The sequence below is a fragment of the Oratosquilla oratoria genome, chromosome 30 (assembly GCF_046742065.1).
Source record: "Oratosquilla oratoria isolate Oo_2021 chromosome 30, ASM4674206v1, whole genome shotgun sequence".
Classification (NCBI taxonomy): Eukaryota; Metazoa; Arthropoda; class Malacostraca; order Stomatopoda; family Squillidae; genus Oratosquilla; species Oratosquilla oratoria.
Window position 1 is genome coordinate 7,915,577 of NC_134806.1, and position 19,517 is coordinate 7,935,093.

At 39.1% G+C, this 19,517-nt stretch overlaps 1 protein-coding gene across 4 annotated transcripts in view; it reads right to left on the reverse strand.

Moving 5' to 3' along the window:
- LOC143041003 (E3 ubiquitin-protein ligase TRIM71-like) overlaps positions 1 to 19,517 on the reverse strand; it is a 205,317-nt gene that overhangs the window by 127,685 nt on the left and 58,115 nt on the right. Inside the window, exon 2 of one of the 4 annotated variants that reach the window (XM_076212531.1) lies at positions 14,766 to 14,827. The exons of the other annotated variants lie outside the window; for them this stretch is intronic. The gene's annotated coding sequence lies outside the window, so the exon portion shown is untranslated. The remainder of the gene's footprint in view (positions 1 to 14,765; positions 14,828 to 19,517) is intronic. 4 annotated transcript variants of the gene reach the window in all.

Below are 19,517 nucleotides of genomic sequence, written 5' to 3' on the forward strand. Positions count from 1 at the left end.
CTTGAAACCATTGCGTCATTGTATGTTCTATAATCTTATCAAGTAGTACATTTCCCCATAGGTCATCTCCACCCTTCACTGTCATCTCTTCCCAGCAGATTTCTTTACAATTAAAGTCACCCATTATAACTATTCTTCCTCCATCTTCCATTATCTTGTTTAGTGTTATCCTTGTGTCTTCTAACATATTTTTGTGTTCTCTTTCCACAAAGCCATTTTAGGAGGCACATCATTTACCACAAACTTCCTGCTCTTCCCATCCCTGTCTTCCACTTCCATCTTAATCATCTCTACTATATTCTTTCCATATGTGACATTCCTCATTTATATCCTTCTTAGGAACACAACTCCAGCCCCTTGTTTTACCTCTCTTTTTCTAATCCAATAATTATATGCACCATGTCCTACACTGTTGGGTGGTAGTGGACCTTTCAATTTTGTCTCTACAATTCCCATTATGTCCAGTTCTTTTTCCTTCAGGTAATCATTCAGTTCGTTCAAGTTTGTGTAAGGCAATTTTTTGCTACTTCCGTGTTTTCTGTTTCCTTTCCATTTTTTATCTGCTATGAACCATTTCCTCACTTTCATATCAACTACTCTCCAATAGAATGTCTCTTTTTCTGACTGTTCTTTTCTCGTTTTTTTCCTTAGCTTCTGGTTTTTTGTTTTCTCATCCTCTCTTTCCTTTTTATTCATTTCTCTTTTTATCCATACCTGTTTATATTGATCACTGTCTGCTAGTTTCCCTGTTTTTGCTAAGATATTATCTGCTGTCGTTTGTGACCTGAATTTGATCTTAATTGGTCTGGTCTTATCTATATTGTATTTCCCTATTCTATATATTTCCTAAATTTCTTTCCCTGTTTCTTGTCCATCCTCTTAAACTACTTCTAATATTTTGTTTACCTTTTCCTTCTCTCTTACTCTTGTGGTCCTATTTGGATTATGCTTCTCTTCCATCCCCGATATAATTATACATTTCTTTTTGTCCATTAAGTTTCTTAATATATTCTCCTTCTCTCTCATCTCTTTAATGACTGTGTCCTTAGTTTGTTCTTTTGTCTGTTATATCACTATATCTCTAAATACAACTTTGTTGTTCTCTTGGACTTTTCTCCAACCCTGTGTTTCTTCTGCTATGGAGTCTTTATTATTCTTCTTTAATTCCTCATTCTCATCTTTTACTTCTTTTAACTGTCTTTTTAATTCTTCTATTTCTTTAGTTAGGTTTTGATTCTCCTTCTTTAATTCTTCCAGTTTATCAATTCTGTTAATTGGTTAAACCTAACTTCCTATGCTTCATTAATTTTTTTTTAGTTTCTCCTCTAGATTTACTAGTTGAGGGAGGTTGTCACCTCCTCCCTCATTAAATCCATAAAAGCAGTTATCTTCTCTTTCCATTGAGCTGCTATTATCTAAATTTCTGCTTTTGACACCTCTGCTTCCTTGTTCTCCCTTGTCTGTGTGTTCTGCACTCCTTTTGTTTACACCCCTTCTAACATCCGGGGCCCATTCGTCCCCTTTCTTATTTCCTTCCATTTTCCTCAGTAATCCCTCTCTCCTTCTTCACCTTCCCACTACACCACAAGCTTTCCCCTTCCCTACTAATACAATAAAGGTACTCCCTCATTGATATCTATGAAAATTGAATTTTTCCTGGAGTTCCAAACTTTGTTGTCACTTTGACCAATGTGTGTGTGTGTGTGTGTGTGTGTCTATTTACCTAATTGTACCTAGTTGTATTGTACAGGAAGAGAGCTATGCTCGTGGTGACCCGTTTTTGTATCTTTCAGCATCAAGTTTTGTCTTAAAATATTGAATAGTGTTTGCACACAGTTTCCTTATCTAATCATAATGTGTGTGTGTGTGTATTTACCTAGTTGTATTTTGCGAGAGACGAGCTATGCTCGTAGTGACCCGCAGTTGTATCTTTCTGCATCCAGTTCTTTCTTAAAATCATGTATAATTTTAGCACTCACCGTTTTCTCTTTCAATTTGTTCCATGTATCAATTACTCTGTGTGGAAAGCTGTTCTTTTTCAAATCTCTTCTGTAACTGTCTTCCTTAAGTTTCTTCTCATGTCCTCTTGTATTTCTTCTGCCCCATTTAAGTAGGTCATCCCTATGAAGGATTTCCATCCCTTTCATAATTCTGTAGATGTGTGTGTTTACCTAGTTGTATTATACAGGAAGGGAGCTGTGCTCGTAGTGGCCTGTCTTTGTATCTTTCAGCATCTAGTTTGTTCTTAAATTCTTGTATGGGTTTTGCACACACTGTTGCCTCGTCCAATTTGTTCCAGACCAGACATCCACCACTGTGTGGGAATTTTTTTTGTTTTGTTTTGTTTTTTCAGATCTCTTCTATAACTATCCTTTTTGAGTTTCTTTTCATGTCCTCTTTGTTTTTCTTTTATCCCTCTGTAATTGATCTTCTCTGTCAAGGACTTCCATGCCTTTCATGATTCTGTAAATGTCCAATAGATCTCCTCTTTCTCTTCTTTATTCTAGGGTTGTTAGTTCCAGTTTGGACAACCTTTGTTCCTATGTCAATTTTGAAAGTGTTGGTGCCATCTTTGTCATTGCTCTTTGGATTCTTTCTAATTTCTTTATATTCTTTTTTGTGCTGGGTGTCCATGTGTTGCAGCGTACTCCAATCTTGGTCTTATCAGTGTGACTTAATATTTTTTTTACCATTACCTCATCCAACTAGTTAAAGGCCACCTTTATTGATCTTAGTAAATTGTAGGTTTCTGACTATTCTGTTGATATGCTTCTCTTGTGACATGTTTTTGTTAATAATTACTCCTAGGTCCTTTTCTGAGTTAATTTTTTTTTTTTTTTTTTTTTTTTTACTTCCTTTGTACCAACTTTATATTGCCCTGATATTCTATTTTTACTTTTTCCCAACTCCATTATACAACATTTCTTGATGTTGAAGTTCACTTCCCACTTTTGGCTTCATTCCCAGACTTTGTCCAGGTCTCTGTGTAGTGTGCATGTCATTGTGTGTGTGTGTATGTCAGAGTGTCTGGAAACCATGGGAGGGATACAAGGTGAACTACTGAAATGGATGGGGGATTTTTTGCATGGAAGAAAAATTAGAGTAGTGCTATTCTATTTGGGAAGAGATGATTAGTGGAATTTCACATGGAGCAGTATTGACTCCAATAATGTTTGCTATCTATGTGAATGACATGGATGAGGGTGTGGAATGTTACATGAGCTTCTTTGCAGATGATGCAAAACTGTTGAAGTGAGTACTAAAACAAATTGAGTCACTGCAGAGGGATCTGAACTGTTTTTGAAAATGGAGTCAGAAGTGGGAAGTGGAGTTCAACATTAAGAAAGGTAGCATAATGGAATTTGGAAAAAGTGAAAAGAAGGATATCAGGAAAATACGAGGTCTGTTAAAAAAAAAAGTAAAATGTACTTTATTTAAAAGTTACAGATCCAGGTCCCCTTCAAAGTACTCTCCTCCCCAATGCACGCACTTATCCCAATGATATTTCCACTTGTTGAAACAGTCCTGGTACACTTCTTTTGTAATGTCCTTCAGCTCCTTCGTCGCATTTGCCTTAATCTTCGGAATCGTCTCAAATCTTCTTTCATTCAAGAGTCTTTCGAGTTTGGGAAACAAGAAAAAATCACAAGGAGCAAGGTCAGGTGAGTAGGGGGTTTGGGGAAAAACAGTGATTGAGTGTTTGGCCAATAACTCTCAAGTTCTACGGGCTGAAAGGGCTGGAGCATTGTCGTGATGGTCACCACTCCTCCACATTTCAGGCCTTTTGCAATGGATGGCATCCCTCAGACATTTCAGAATTTCAGTGTAGTAAGTCTGGTTCACTGTGGAGCCTTTGGGGAGGTACTCATGGTGAACAACAACCTTAGCATCGAAGAAAACTGTCAACATCACCTTGACCTTGGATTGAACTTGGCGAGTTTTTTTTGGTCTGGGGGATGTTTCACTCATCCACTGAGACGACTGGACCTTCGTTTCAATGTCAAAACCATAAACCCATGATTCATCACCTGTTATGATCCTGGACAAGAAGTGTTCATCTTCTTCTGAATGATTGAGCAGTTCCTGACAAACCTGGACGCAATGGACTTTTTGTTCATCAGTCATCAGGCGTGGCACAAATATCGCAGCAACGTGGTGCATCTTCAATCTTTTTGTCAAAATCTCATAACAAGATCCAACTGATCCACATTCTTCACCAAGCTCCCTGACAGTCGGACATCGATTTGCCCACGCTAGGGCATTGATTTTGTCGACGTGTGGGTCGTTGGTTGAGATGGAAAGACGTCCAGGACGCTCATCATCTTCAATGGACTGTCGACCATCCTTAAAATGCTCATTCCACTTGAAACATGCCATATGCTTCATAGCAACATCATCATAAGCCACGTTAAGCATAGCAAAAGTTTCAGTAGCAGATTTTCCAAGTTTAACACAAAATTTCACAGTAAGTCGTTGCTCCTTCATGTCATTCATTCTGAAATCTGTCAATAAAAAATCACACTTCACTAAAAACCATGTAGCTAATACACAAATAAAGATATCTGCAATCGGGAAATGGCGTCATAATCAGTTGATCTGTGCGAACCTAGCAACACCAAGCAGATTCCCCTGGAACCAATTGGAGCTGTGCAATTCAAACAGTCCATGTATTTTTTTCAACAAAACTCATATAAAATTGGTGCAAAGGAAGCAAAGAAAGTGGGTTCTGAAAAAGACCTGAGAGTAATCATCACAAAGGACATGTCCCCTGATAAACAGATCAACAAAATTGTAAGAGAAACCTACAACTTGGTAAGATCAATAAAGGTGGCTTTTATCTATTTGGATGAAGAAATGGTGAAGAAAATACTAGTCACACTGATAAGGCTATGATTGGAGTATGCAGCAACACTATGAACACCCAGTACCAAAAATAATATAAGGAAAATTAAGAGAACCCAGAGAGCAACTATGAGGATGGCCCCAACACTAGAACAAAGAGAACAAGGTGACTTGTTGACTATAGAATCATGAGAAGTATGGAAGTCCTTGATAGAGAAGATTGACTAAATTAGGATAAGAGAAATACAAGGGGACATGGAAGGAAGCTTATAAAGGACAGTTATAGAAGAGACCTGAAAAAGAACAGCTTTCCTCACAGAGTGGTGGATGTATGGAACAAACTAGACGAAACAATATTGTGTGCAAAAACTATACATGAATTTAAGAGCAATTTAGACACTGCAAGATACAGAGATGGGATACCACAAGCGTAGCTCCCCTTCCCGTAAGATACAACTAGGTAAATACATACACACAAAACAATTGGAGTAACGGCTCACAGCACAGAGATATTGAAATTATTTCAGCCCTGGGTTGGATTTGAACACAGATCACTGGAGTAGTGGTTGCAAATGTGTCGTCGAACTGTCATGTGTGCATATACCAAACATTCCATTTAACACTAACTAGGGGAATGGTATTGTGTAAAAAAAAAAGTCAAACTAAACTTTCACAAATTTGCTACAGTATATCTGTTTTAGTAGGACTAGTAAGTGCAAGTATAAAGCTGTTTATATCTTTCACTTTGTGTACAGAACAAGTCACTAACATTCATCAACAATCCACATACAAGTACTTTACCCACAGCCTGACTGATATGTTTATTAGTGGTAAATCATCTCTGAAAAAATTCCCAGGTCTCATGTTTACATATAGCCTATTATGTGAATCACTGGTCCTATCTTCTGACTTTAGCATCTGCTTTTGTGCTTTGAAATTTGGTACTTTTAACTGTAAATCTGCATACTTAATAATACTGAACCTTATTGGCAACCACAGCAGTTTCATTACCTTGGTCTTCATCAAGTATTTCTTGCTGGAATGTTACTGAAAAATACATTTATTAAAATCTCTTCATTTCAACTATACCCACTTCCCACTTTATTGTTTTAGCACTCACTGTTTCCTCATTCAGTTTGTTCCAAATATCTATCACTGTGTGGGAAGCTGTTCTTTTTCAGATCTCTTCTGTAACTGTCCTTCTTAAGTTTCTTCTCATGTCCTCTTGTTTTTCTTCTGTCCCACTTTAGTAAGTCATCTCTATCAAGAATTTCCATCCCTTTCATAAATTCTGTAGATGGTTAGTAAATCACCTCTCTCTCTCTTCTTTGTTCCAGGGTTGGTAGATTTAGTTTATCCAATCTTTGTTTGTATGTCAAATTGGAGAGTGTTGGCGCCATCTTTGTCGTTGCACTTTGAATTCTTTCTAGTTTCTTTATATATATATTTTAACTAGGTTACCATAGTGTCGCCCTTTGCTTTTTAGGAATTTGCCCCTTGGGGCTACAGGGAGAAGGATGCCTAGTCCCTCTCCCCGTCCCTTTCTTCTCGCCTCTTACGATCCAAGTGGGAAACTTGGTGGCAGTATTCTTTTCCCCCACCACAGGGAATTCCCCCATCACAGAAAAAGAATACTCAGAGAAATGGTACAGGACAGCAACAAGGGGTTGGGGGACAGCATAACGGAGGGACAGTCGTAGTATAAAAGTGACATCATTTCTCTATGAACAGAATTTCTTCTATCATAGACAAAATGATGTGTGGCTCTGGTCCGTAGGGGCGCCCCATATAGACCCTAAAGTATCGACTGCATGCTACTTTGCCACAATAACAAGCTGTTATTGGGGCAGAAACGTGGAACATAAGAGAAGAAGAGAGAAGGAGTTTGAATGTGTTTGAGATGAGGTGTCTGAGAAGTATGGTGGGGGTTACTAGGCTGGATAGAGTGAGAAATGAGGAGGTGAGGAGGAGAACAGGGGTGAAAAAGGATTTGGGAGATAGGGTTGATGAAAGAATATTAGGATGGTTTGGACACATGGAAAGAATGAGTGAAGAAAGACTAGTAAAAGAGGTATGGAAGGCAGATGTGGAGGGAGTGAACATGAGGGGACGTCCTAGGACGAGGTGGATGGATGGGGTGAAGGGGGCTTTGGGGAAGAGGGGAATGTCTGTTGAGGAAGGAAGGGAGAGGACGGAAGACAGAGGTGAGTGGAGAATGGTTGTATATGGATGATGTTGTGACTGCATGAGGAGGAATGGGCGGGGGGGTGGGGGGGGTAGTATGTGTGAGTAAATTTTGACGCAGCCCGAAGGGATTTCTCCCCGTCCTCGCCTTATATGCAAAGGGGGACGGAGAGGGGGGGTCGCCGATTAAATGAAGCGGCCTTGCTGTGGATGTACTGTGTCTTGCGACACTGGTTCTGACCCAGGGCGGTGGGCAGGGTGCAGGGATGACCCGTCATCCAGGAGGTGCTCAGATGAGAGGAAGGGTGGGAGGGGTGTGGAGTGTATTTAGGGATGAAATGGGTGGGAGTGTTTTTATGCCTTTCCCTTTTTGGCTACCTCCCTTGTAAGGGGGAAAAAGCCTTGGTATATGTATGTATGTATGTACCATAGTGTCGCAGCATATTCCAATTTAGGTCTTATCGGTGTAACTAGTATTTTCTTAACCATTTCTCCATTCATGTAATCAAAGGTTACTTTCATTGATCTTAAGTTAAAAGTTTCTCCAAATAATTTATTGACATGTTTGGTGTCATGTCATTTGAGATAGTTACTCCTAGGTCCCTTTCCGAGTTTACTTTTTTACTTCCTCTGTACCAATTTTACATTGACATGATATTCTATTTTTGCTTTTTCCAAAAATCCATTATGCTACATTTCTTTATGCTGAAGTTCACTTCACACTTCTGACTCCATTTCCAGATTTTGTCTAGGTCTTTTTGAAAAGATTTGCAGTCTTCCTTTGTACTTACTCTCAAGTAGTTTTGCATCATCTGCACAGGAGTTCATATAACATTCCACACCTTCATCCATATCATTTATATAAATAGCAAACATTATCGGAGCTAACACAGTCTCGAGGGACTTATCATATCTTCCCAATTTGAGTTCTTGTCTCTACGTACCACCCTCATTTTTCTTCCATTCAAGAAATCTTTCATCCATTCCAATAACTTTCCTTGTATTCCACCTATTATTTCAATTTTTCTTAGTAGCTTTTTGTGTGGTACTTTGTCAAAAGCCTTTGTAAGTCCAACAAAGCACAATCTGCCCATCCGTCTCTTTCTTGTATTATTTCTATTAGTCTTGAGTAAAAGCATATTAAGTTTGTGGTACATGATCTTCCACTTCTTAAGCCAAATTGTTTAGGATTTAGTATTTGTTCTCTTCCAAGTGTTTAATCCATTTATTTCTAATAACTTTTTTGCATATTTTTGCTACTGTGCTTGTAAGGGATACCAGTCTATAGTTTATTGTATTTTGTTTGTCTCCTCTTTTGTATATTAGTATAATATTTGCATTTTTCCAATTTTGTGGTACAGTCAACTCCCCGTTAACACGAGTTCTGTTAACACGATTTTGATCTTACACGACTTAAAATTTATTAATACTGTATATATTCTGATAACACGAATGTCCGATGTTATGCGAGTTGAATTTCCCACCTACTGTACTTGAATATCTCGCTGCCAGAGCGCGGGAGAGACGCTCTGACTCCCACGCTCCAGCTCTCTGCCTCTTGTCCTCAGTGTGAAGCCAGCCCTCACAGCATGTGGAACTCATAAACAATTTTATGAAAGTTTTGTGTTACATAAATTCGTGTACTATGGCACCCAAGCGTCCTGGTACCCCAAAGGAGAGTGCAGCAAAGAGGTCAAGAAAACTTGTGACCATAGAATAGTTAGAAGCTGCATCTGCCGATGTGGTAGCAGCCAAAACGTATCCGGTTACCCTCAAGACCATCATTGAGGAAGGTGGCTACGCTTCCAAGCAGATTTTTAACCCCTTCGATACGATGATGCCTACGTAGGTATCATGAGGAGCAAGTGGGTATGCGAGGATGCCGATGTTGGCGTCTTGATTATATATATTATAGTTGTACCTGCGTGACCCCCATACTCTGTAAACTGGCTTCATCATATTTTCTATGGTTATCAAAATTCACAGGTGAAAGAGAACGAGCAATACTGCGGGAACTTTATTTTTTATAATACGAGTATTATGACGCAACATCGCACGTCTGGCAGCTAATGCTGCCCGCGAGATTTTGGCCCGGAGTGAAGGGGTTAATATAGATGAGACAGGTCTATATTTGAAAAAACTGCCTAACCGGACCTATATCTTAGTTGAGGAGACGACTGCACCTGGATTTAAGGGGACCGGCTGATCAAAAGATGAAAATCTTTATTAATTGGGTTATTGCACAGAAATTTATGCCAGGAGTTAAGGACACCATATACATCTTTCCTAACCCAAAAAAGCTAATCTGCAACCCTTTCATGTTTTGCCCCCCCATCTCCCTTTCAAAAAAATTGATAATTTTGAAATGACTACTCCTCCTATAATAATTGCTCTACATGAATGAAATTAATATGGTGGAAGGACCTTATCCAGACCTTCAAACTAATAGAGAGAAATTTTAGTTAAAGTAATTAGTTTGTGGAATTTTAATTTTTATATCTTTTCCCACTCCGTCCCCCTTCAAATAGGGAATTTTTTTTTTGGCAAAAATTAACCCTTTCAGATATTAAAAAAAAACGTTCTATTTCATCAATCAGGTAGATTTAGACATATTATGTGTGAATTTTCATTGAAATTGATTAAGAAGTTATGGAGGAGTAGAAGTTTGAAGGTATAAAACTTAGGTTTTGAGATACGGGCCGTCAAAGTTTTCACTAACTTTGAACCCCTACATACTAATATAAATAAGGGATATCATGGCATTTCCTTATTTAGCTTTTTAGGCTTGAATGTTGATGATATTCAGAATAAAATTTATTCATATTCAGTCATATATGTTGATGTCCAGTCTAATCCTCTGTCTTCTGGCTCCTGGTCCCCACCTGCATTTTAGGCAGGTTATTACATTAGGGTGTCATAGCTTGCTTACTTTGTAATTCTTGCCTTTTCCTAGCTTCCTGAAGGTGTTTGGTTTGCTTGCGAGGACATGGCATCTCAAAAATAGTATAACAGCTTGTCAAATGACAAAAGGATTGATGGTGGCTTGCAGTGGAGCGTATCACTCAATTTTTGTCTACTGTTTATCGCTTTCTGAGGCATCTACCCATTCTGGGGTCTATATATAACCTCTGGTACAGAGACAGAGTTGCCAGAAGTCACTAGGAATAGCACTCAATCATTACAAATTATTGTTATTTATTGCAATAATATATATATTGTAGTGACCAATACGTATCATAGGGCCGAGATGGGATCGAGTTGGGGGAGGAGGGGGTTTATTTGCCATAACTACGATAATAAGGCAAATTTTGATTAAATACTCTACATACAGACTGTCGATTGCCATACGCAGATGTAGAATTTTTTTCCCCGTTTTTCATTTTTTTCCCAATTTTCATCGATTCTTGACCAGCCGGTCCCCTTAAGGCCTCCAAGGATCGTCTTACGCTCTTGTTCGGTGCCAATGCAGAGGGAGATTGCAGGCTGAAACCTGTCCTTGTCTACCACTCGGAAAACCCACGAGCATTGAAGGTGTGTATGTATGGATGTTGATTAATTATTAGTCATGAAAGCTTTGAAATTTTTTACCAAGATTGTAAACACTTGTTTTTTTCATGCACCAAAACAAAAAAGAAAATTGTCACCAACTCACAATTTACGGCATACTAAACTAATTTTGTTTGTTTTTGTGTCTTCACACGGCTACATCAAGACCTTCCTACCCTGCTACTGGTATTCCAACAAAAAAGGATGGATGACGGGGAGCATATTCAAGGACTACTTTGGGAAATTGGAGAGAGTTAGAACTTTACTGCGAGAAGGAAGATATTCCATTCAAGATTCTCCTGATCTTGGATAATGCTCCCAGCCATCCCCTGTCGATAGAAAATCTCTCCAACAACATCCAGCTTGCTTTCTTGCCGCCAAACACCACTTCCATTCTGCAGCCATGTGACCAAGGGATTATTAAAACCTTCAAGTCGTATTATCTACATTTGACCCTGACTGACATGGTTGAGAGGACACAAAAAGACAAGATGACCGTGAAGGAATATTAGAAGCAGTTTACCATCAAAGATGCTCTCCACTTCATTAAAGAATCTTGGGAGAAAGTGCCAAGGAAATGCCTAAACGGGGTTTGGAAACATCTGTCCTTAGTTGGTGTACAATTTTGTCGGCTTTGACATCCAAGAAAATGTCTCTAAAGCTAACAAGGAAAGTCTTCACAAGGCCAGGGAAGCCGGGACATTGATGAACTGCTAGAATCGCACACAGTGGAGCTGACTAATGAAGAACTGTTAGAGATGGAGACGATACAGAAAGCAGAGTTGGAGGCAGCTGCATCTCTGCCTATATCAGAAAACCCAGAGCCCGAGAGAGTCTTGACCAAAAGTGATCTCAAAAAAGCACTCTCGTTTGTACGAGAAGGACTGGATAGTTTGAAAGCCAAAGATCCGAATATCAACAGAAGTGCAACAGTGGCCAGAAAAGTTATGTCAGAGCTGAACTGTTACAAAGTGATGTTAGATCAATAAAAGAAAAAGATGACGCAGATGAAACGCCACCATTTCTTTCAAAAAAAGATAGTCAAGGAAGAGGAGGCAGGGCGAGGCAGGGAGGGAGAGGGAGGTGAGGAGGCAGGGTGAGGCAAGGAGGGAGAGCAGAGTGAGGAGGCAGAGCAGGGTGAGGAGGCAGAACGGGGTGAGGAAGGAGAGGGGAGTAAAGTTGGGGACGGGAGCACGGCAAGCGACAGTGATGGTAGTGACGCATCATAATGTTTACATGCATAAAAAATGTTATTTTACCACACAATAAATACCAATATAGTAAGAATGTGAGTTTTTATTGTTTCTGTAACCTTCAAATTTATTAATAGCGTGTTTGAGGAATAGACATTTGGGAATGGATGCTAAGAGGAGACTGTATGAAGGAGTGATTGTGCCAACAGCACTGTATGGGGCAGAAACATGGAACATAAGAGAGGAAGAGAGGAGGAGTTTGAATGTGTTTGAGATGAGGTGTCTGAGAAGTATGATGGGGGTTACTAGGCTAGATAGAGTGAGAAATGAGGAGGTGAGGAGAACAGGAGTGGAAAGGGAGTTGGGAGATAGGGTTGATGAAAGAGTATTAGGATGGTTTGGACACATGGAAAGAATGAGTGAAGAAAGACTAGTAAAAGAGGTATGGAAGGCAGATGTGGAGGGAGTGAACATGAGGGGACGTCCTAGGATGAGGTGGATGGATGGGGTGAAGGGGGCTTTGGGGAAGAGGAATGTCTGTTGAGGAAGGACGGGAGAGGACAGAAGACGGGTGAATGGAGAATGGTTGTATATGGATGATGTTGTGATGCATGAGGTGGAATGGGTGGGGGGATGGGGGGTGAGGTAGTATGTGCGAGCAAAATTTGACGCAGCCCGAAGGGATTTCTTCCCGTCTTCTCCTTTTATGCAATGGGGGGACGTAAAGGGGGGGGTCCCCAATTTAATGAAGCGGCCTTGCTGTGGATGTGCTGTGTCTTGCGACACTGCTTCTGACCCAGGGCAGTGGACAAGGTGCAGGGATGACCCGTCATCCAGGAAGTGCTAAGATAAGAGGGAAGAGGGAAGGGTGGAGGGGTGTGGAGTGTATTTAGGGATGGAATGGGTGGGAATGATTTTATGCCTTTTCCTTTTTGGCTACCTCCCTTGTAAGGGGGAAAAAGCCTTGGTATATGTATGTGTTTGTTTAGGATTTTTAGTAATAAAATCCCAAAATAGATGGACTTTCCCATTGTCCAGGAATGTAACCCCCACTATTACCATTATTTCTTATGGAGAAATTATGTTCCGTTAACACAATTTCCATTAACACGACATCTCCAGGAACGTAACCCTTGCATTAACGGGGAGTTTACTGTACGTTTCCTTCTTTGAGTGAGAAGTCAATTATCTTGTGTATTATGTCCATTAGTTCATCTCAATATCCAGTTTGCAATTCCATCAGGCCTGTGTGACTTTCAAGTTTTTTTTTTTTTTTATTTGGTCCCTTATTTCTTTCTATGTCACTGTTATTTCTTTCATTTCAGGGGACCTTTCTCATGGTCCTTCATCCCCAATTTGTGAGCTTTCAATTGTAAACACAGACCTAAAATGCCTAATCATAACTTCAGCCATTTCTACATTATCTATGAGGGGGTGCTGAAAAGTTCCTGGCTTTAAGGGTATCATGAAAGGGTAGAGCCGTTTCTTTTACAAGGAAGGTAGGACAACTATCTAGGAGAAGATAGGCAAAAAGAGCATGATGGTATACAATATATTTTTCCTTTTTGTAGGTTCAACACATAATGGCAGCACCTACAGTGGATTTTGGTAAAATTGAAGCACAGGCAGTCATGAAGTTCTTCTTCTTGCAAGGCAAAGGGGTGGCGGAAATCCATGGCGAGATGAAGGACATCTTGAAAGATGACTGCCCATCATACTCTACAGTGAAAATGTGGTTGTCAAGGTTTCGGACTGGTCATTTTGAGGTCACAGATGAATCCCGGTCAGGATGGCCAACTTCTACAACCACAGAGGAGAAAGCAGACACTGTGCACGTCATGATCTCGAGGACCGCCAGATTTCAGCTAAAGTCATAGCTGAGACTCTAGGGATTTCCCACTAAAGAGTTGGCCACATCATCCACAACATTCTAGACATGAGAAAATTTTCCAAAAAATGGGTGCCAAAATGCCTGAACACAGATCAGAAGCACATTTGTGTGACAACATCAAAGGTGATTTTATATCAGTTTGCAGTGGGGATGGCAGATTTTACGGCTCGTTTAGTCACCATGGATGAAACTTGGCTTTATCACTATGATCCCCTGACCAAGCTGCAATCAATGGAGTGGTGACACAGCGATTCACCACGTCTCAAGAAGTTTCTGACCCAGAAGTCAGCTGGAAAGGTACTGGATTCACTGTTCTGGGACAAAGACAGAGTACTCATAAAATACTTGCCAAAGGGTCGCACCATCAACACAGAATACTACATGTCTATGTTGGACAAACTGTGTGAAGCTTTGAAGCAGAAACGCCGTGGAAAGCAGAGTCGTGGTGTCCTCTTTTTGCAGAACAATGCACCAACACACACAGAACATGAAACTCTATGGAAAATACATGACTTTGGCTTTGAATTGGTAGACCACCTGCCTTACTCCCCAGACCTGGCCCCCTCCGACTATCATCCCTTTCCACAACTGAAGACATCTCAAGGGAACAAAATTTCACTCCAATTCGGAAGTGATTTCTACTACAGAGGCATGGTCGGAGGCCCAACCTTCTAAGTTTTTTTTTCAGGGCTTAGAAAAATTTAAGGACTGTTGTAATAAGTGTGTGAATCTGAGAGGGGAATATGTTGAATAAAATCATAATTAACTGAGGTTTCTGTATATTCTTTTACCCAAAGCCAGGAAATTTTCAGCACCCCCTCCACATATACTTTATTTCCTTCACGAAGTTTCACTATTTCGTGTTTGTCTGGCATGCCATGCTTATTTGGAAATCATAAAATTTCTATTAATAACAGAACAAGGACATGGAAAGTTTGAAAATCCCATGCATTTAAGTTTTTTAACATTATTTCAAGCTGAATGAATACTAATGGATTAGTATTAGTGCAACTACAGTACTGCATATCTTCCATGCACATGTTACCAAGCAGTCTACATGCATTCTGTAGATTAGGTCTTGTTACACCAATCAACACCATGAGTCTTACGTGCAGCTTCTGAGGGCATCATCACCATCAGTAATCAGGGATGATAACTACCAGTGACTCACCTGCAAAGACAGAATCATTTTTTAAATCACAAGTCTGATACTAGACAATACAGTGGGCTCACAAGTTCCATGTAGTTTGACTTCTGGGACTCACTAGTTCCAAATATTACCTTTAATTCCCCAAATCCAACATTTGTGCTCATTATTCATAACCTCCACGGGACTGCTGTGATATTTTCATACCAGTGGCCTTTTTACATGCCCTCTTAGTATATATTAGAAGTTTTTGCATTATCTACCCATACAAATTTTTATATGTACATAACACATAGCATACCATTTTTTTTTATAGACATGAACAATTAGTAAAATCATCTGTCTTTGCAACATCAAAAAGCTTGTGTAGTATGTTTTACCAATAGTTTTCATACAACATGCCATTATGAAAAAAAGAAAAGAGTTAATGAATGAAAAGTTCAACAATAAAAGTCTGTGCTTAATAATGCAGTACTAGTTTAGTCCTGCAATAAAAGTCTGCATAGTAACAAAAGTTCTTTTGGTGCATAGAATGTTTTGTAGCACAGTACCTTTAGTTTTCATCCCTTGATATTCCTTAATCTGTCTTTCTAATTTGGAGTTAAATTAAGACAGTTCTTCATTTGAAAGAGATAAACATATATGAAAAAGGGGGGATACATACGAGTGCCATGACAGTACATATAATGCATAACAATACATTGCAATTTTCTCTTTACATACTTGATGGTTGGAACAAAGTATGTGTAGAACTTGTGAGCCCAATACAACTGTATGATGTAGTACAATACATACATACATATATATATATATATATATATATATATATATATATATATATATATATATATATATATATATATATCTATATCAAGTGCTATTTTTCCCCTTGTAAGAGAGGTAGCCAAGTCAAAGGCACATACCTACTTCCACCCATTTCACTCCCATTCACCCTTTCATCTCCCTCATCTTAGCTCCTCATGGATGATGGGTCATCCCTGTATCCTGCCTACTGACCTGAGACAGAGGCTACGTAGTGAGACACAGTACATCCACAGCAGGGCTGCTTCACTTAATCCTTAACCACCCTCCATCTCTGTCCCTTCATGCAGAAAAAGAGAAGACAGGGAGAAATCCATCTGTGCTGCATCAAAATATTATTTACACATAAGCACCCCTTACCCCATCCCCCACCCCTCCCTTTCTTGCATAAGTGTATCATCTATACACATTCTCCATTCATCCTTATCTCCTACTTTCTCCCTTCCTTGCTCAACAGACATTCCCCTCTTGCTCAATGCCCCCTTCACCCCATCCATCCATCTCATCCTCAATTGTTCCCTCAAGTTCACTCCCTCCACCTTTGCCTTCCACACCTCTTTTATTAATTTTTCATCAGTCATTCTTTCCATGTGTCCAAACCATCCCAATAATCTTTCATCGACCTTACCTGCCATCTCCTTTTCCACTCCCACTCTCTTCCTCACCTTGTTTCTTGTTCTATCCATACTTCTCGGACATTTCATCTCAAACACATATTAAACTTTTCCTCTCTTTAACTCACTGCCATCCTCTACCCCTGTACATCTCATCACCTTGCTTTTACCCACATTTACCTTCAACCCCTCCCATCACACACCCTCCCAAACTCTGACATTAACTCCTTTAATCCCTCCTCTGACCCTGTCACAAGCACAGTGTCATCACCGTAGTACAATACTGTATAGTAATAATAATAAAGGCTATGATTATGGTCATAACTCACAAATGGTCTTTAATCCTGCAAAATTCACTAATATAGAAATTCCTCATCTGGTTACTTGTATTTTCTATAATGGTAATTACTTCACAGTAAAAATGTAATAGCAGCAGCTGACGAAGGTCATAGTAAAAATTACCCCCATGACTACCATGATCCCAAATAATGGAGCCCCAATAACCACAATTCCTCTATGTGGACCTACAAATGCTGCTAAGTTAGTGGTTTAATTGCAAATATATGAATGGTTCAAAAGTTTTAGTTATGCTATTTTAGTGTCACTAAAAACCTCAACCTAGCAAGCACATTACAATCTTTAAATCGTGTGCATAGTGAGCAAACATGAAAATGGCATTCACCTGTGGTCATGACACTGATCACAGTCAGATATCATAATGGATAGAACAATGACCCACTTGGATACATGAGACATATATAAGAAGACACTCCAGTGAGATTGGACTTACTTATCAAAGAATCAGATATTACTGGCTTGTTGAAGTATTTATGCTCCACAGGTAAAAGTGGTCAAGTAGCACTTAAATTTTAATTAGAAGATACAGATGCTGAACTGACAAATTAATCATAGAGGCAAAGCATGTACAATTTTGAAAAAGCATATTTCTCAGGTTTAATTAATTTTCTTTAGGCAGACATGGAAGAACTCGTGAATAGTACCAAAACCAGGAAGAAATGGAAAATCAAACAAGACTGAACATGTGCCAAGGGTTAAGAGAACGAAAAATCAGTAAAGGATTGGTTTAACAACAACAACTACAACAATAATAATAATAAAATGATAATATCAATAACAATAACAATAATAATAAAGCTACAAGACCCAGGGATGTGACTAGACACTATAATAAAAACTGATGCCACGAGTTTCACTAACTAAAAACCTGCAACCCCACAGTGGCTGGCAATGCTCCCTGGGCTCTCCTATCTCTCTGTAAGAAAAACTTTGGATTGCTGTATGTTGTATCAACATGGGACCATTTCTACATCAGTGGCTTGCAGTAGGAGGGAAGCTGTCACCAGCTGTCAGTTCTCCTTACGTAAAAGATGGAAGGTGATAATTGAGAACAGAGAAAGTTTCATGGCCTAATCCAGAGAACAGATACTGCCTCCTTATGGACACAAGGTAAACATGTTGCCTTTACATCCAAATAGCATTGAAATCACTGATGGGGTGTGGTAAATTGAGATTAATTGTCTTATTATTAGTTTTATATACATGTAGATGGTGTTAAAGAATTGTATACTGGTGCTGTAGATTCCTTATATATGTGATTCTCATATGTTTTATACTTAGTAATAGGTTTAGATCCTATACAGCACCTTTAGTCGTGTGTATCTAATTGAATCCTATGTAGACTTCTTTTGTTTATGTTAAGTTACTGATACAAAGACGTTCTAGACGTCGCTTGTTTGTTTACATCCGCTTGCTAATAAACTCAAGAAAGCAAGACCCCGTTTTTCAACTTTCCTCACCGACACACTGCTACAGTGGCGACGAGGATTTGTGGATTTGTGTGCTAAAGGACTGATTTAAGTTTTAGAAGACAGAAATAGCTGCCTTTCCAACTGATGGTGGAGAAATCGAAGGATGAAGATATACTCGCCTATTCACTCCATCGGAACCGTCCTGGCCACTCTGCATTCAAAAATAGCCTTGGTTTAGCAGGCTACGAGTCATTAGTTTCACAAGGAAACAGGATTTAATGCAAGTAGATTTACAATGGCAAATAACTCAGGTAAGATTGACTGTTTTGACCCCAATAAGATTAGATGGGAGATATGGCTTAGTATGCTGCAAGCTCATTTTGCATACAATGGAATCACTGATGATAAGAAGAATTTTTTTTTATTAGTATCATTAGGAACTGATACGTATAGCACGCTTACCTTCCTGACTTCACCTGATTTGCCACATGTGAAAACCTATAATGATTTAGTGAAGCTTTTAGAACCACATTACAAGGTAAAACCGAGCTATCATCGGAGTTTAATCAAATTTCAGAATAGAAAGAAAAAATCTTATGAAAGTTTAAGAGACTTGTATGCCGACTTGAAAAGTCTAGCCAAGGATTGTAGTTTTGGTACCTTATCTGATGCTCGAGTGAGATACCAACTATTCATGGCAATAGAAACTGAAGTGTATTTCCCGAACTTAGTTGCTGAGAATTTGGATTTACAAACTATGTCTTCAACGGACATTTTAGAGGAAATTCTAAATTTGGAAAAAGCTTTTGTTGGAGAAAAGCTCCCGACTACTGAAGTGAGGAAAGTGGGGGTTAGTTCTGAATATGTTAATAGTCAGAAAAAAGAAAGTTGTAAGCATTGCGGGTATCCACACAAAAGTGAGAACTGTAGGTTTAAGCACCTAACTTGTTCAGTTTGTAACATGAGAGGACACCTCAAACGAGTGTGCCGTTTTGATAAGACTATGTCTGGTAAGCCACACAGTGCCCAGAAAGGATCTTTTGGAAAATTTACCAACAAGAAGACATTTGGAAAAAAGAAAACTAATATGGTTTTTGAGGGAATTTCTCAGGAAGAGAGAGATACTGGTAGTGATGATAACCAATTGTTACATTTAGTGGATCGACCTAGCCTTCCAGAAGTGGTTAGTGTTGATATTTCTCATGAACCTGTACACAGTGTTGTAGGTAAGGTTTTGCCAGTGAGAAATAAGGTTGATATTAATATTGAAGGTCATAATGTGCCGTATGAAATTGACTGCGGTGCCAGTGTGTCTACCCTAACATTGCATTGGGTTAAGAAATTAAATTTATCTTTGGAGCCTAGTGATAAAATTTTGAAGGCTTATGGTAATAATGATTTGCATGTTTTGGGTAAGGTTTATGCAAATATATTTTATAATGGTCACAATGTAATTCAAAGTTTGTATGTAGTTGAATCTAATAACTCTAACTTATGTGGAAGAGATTT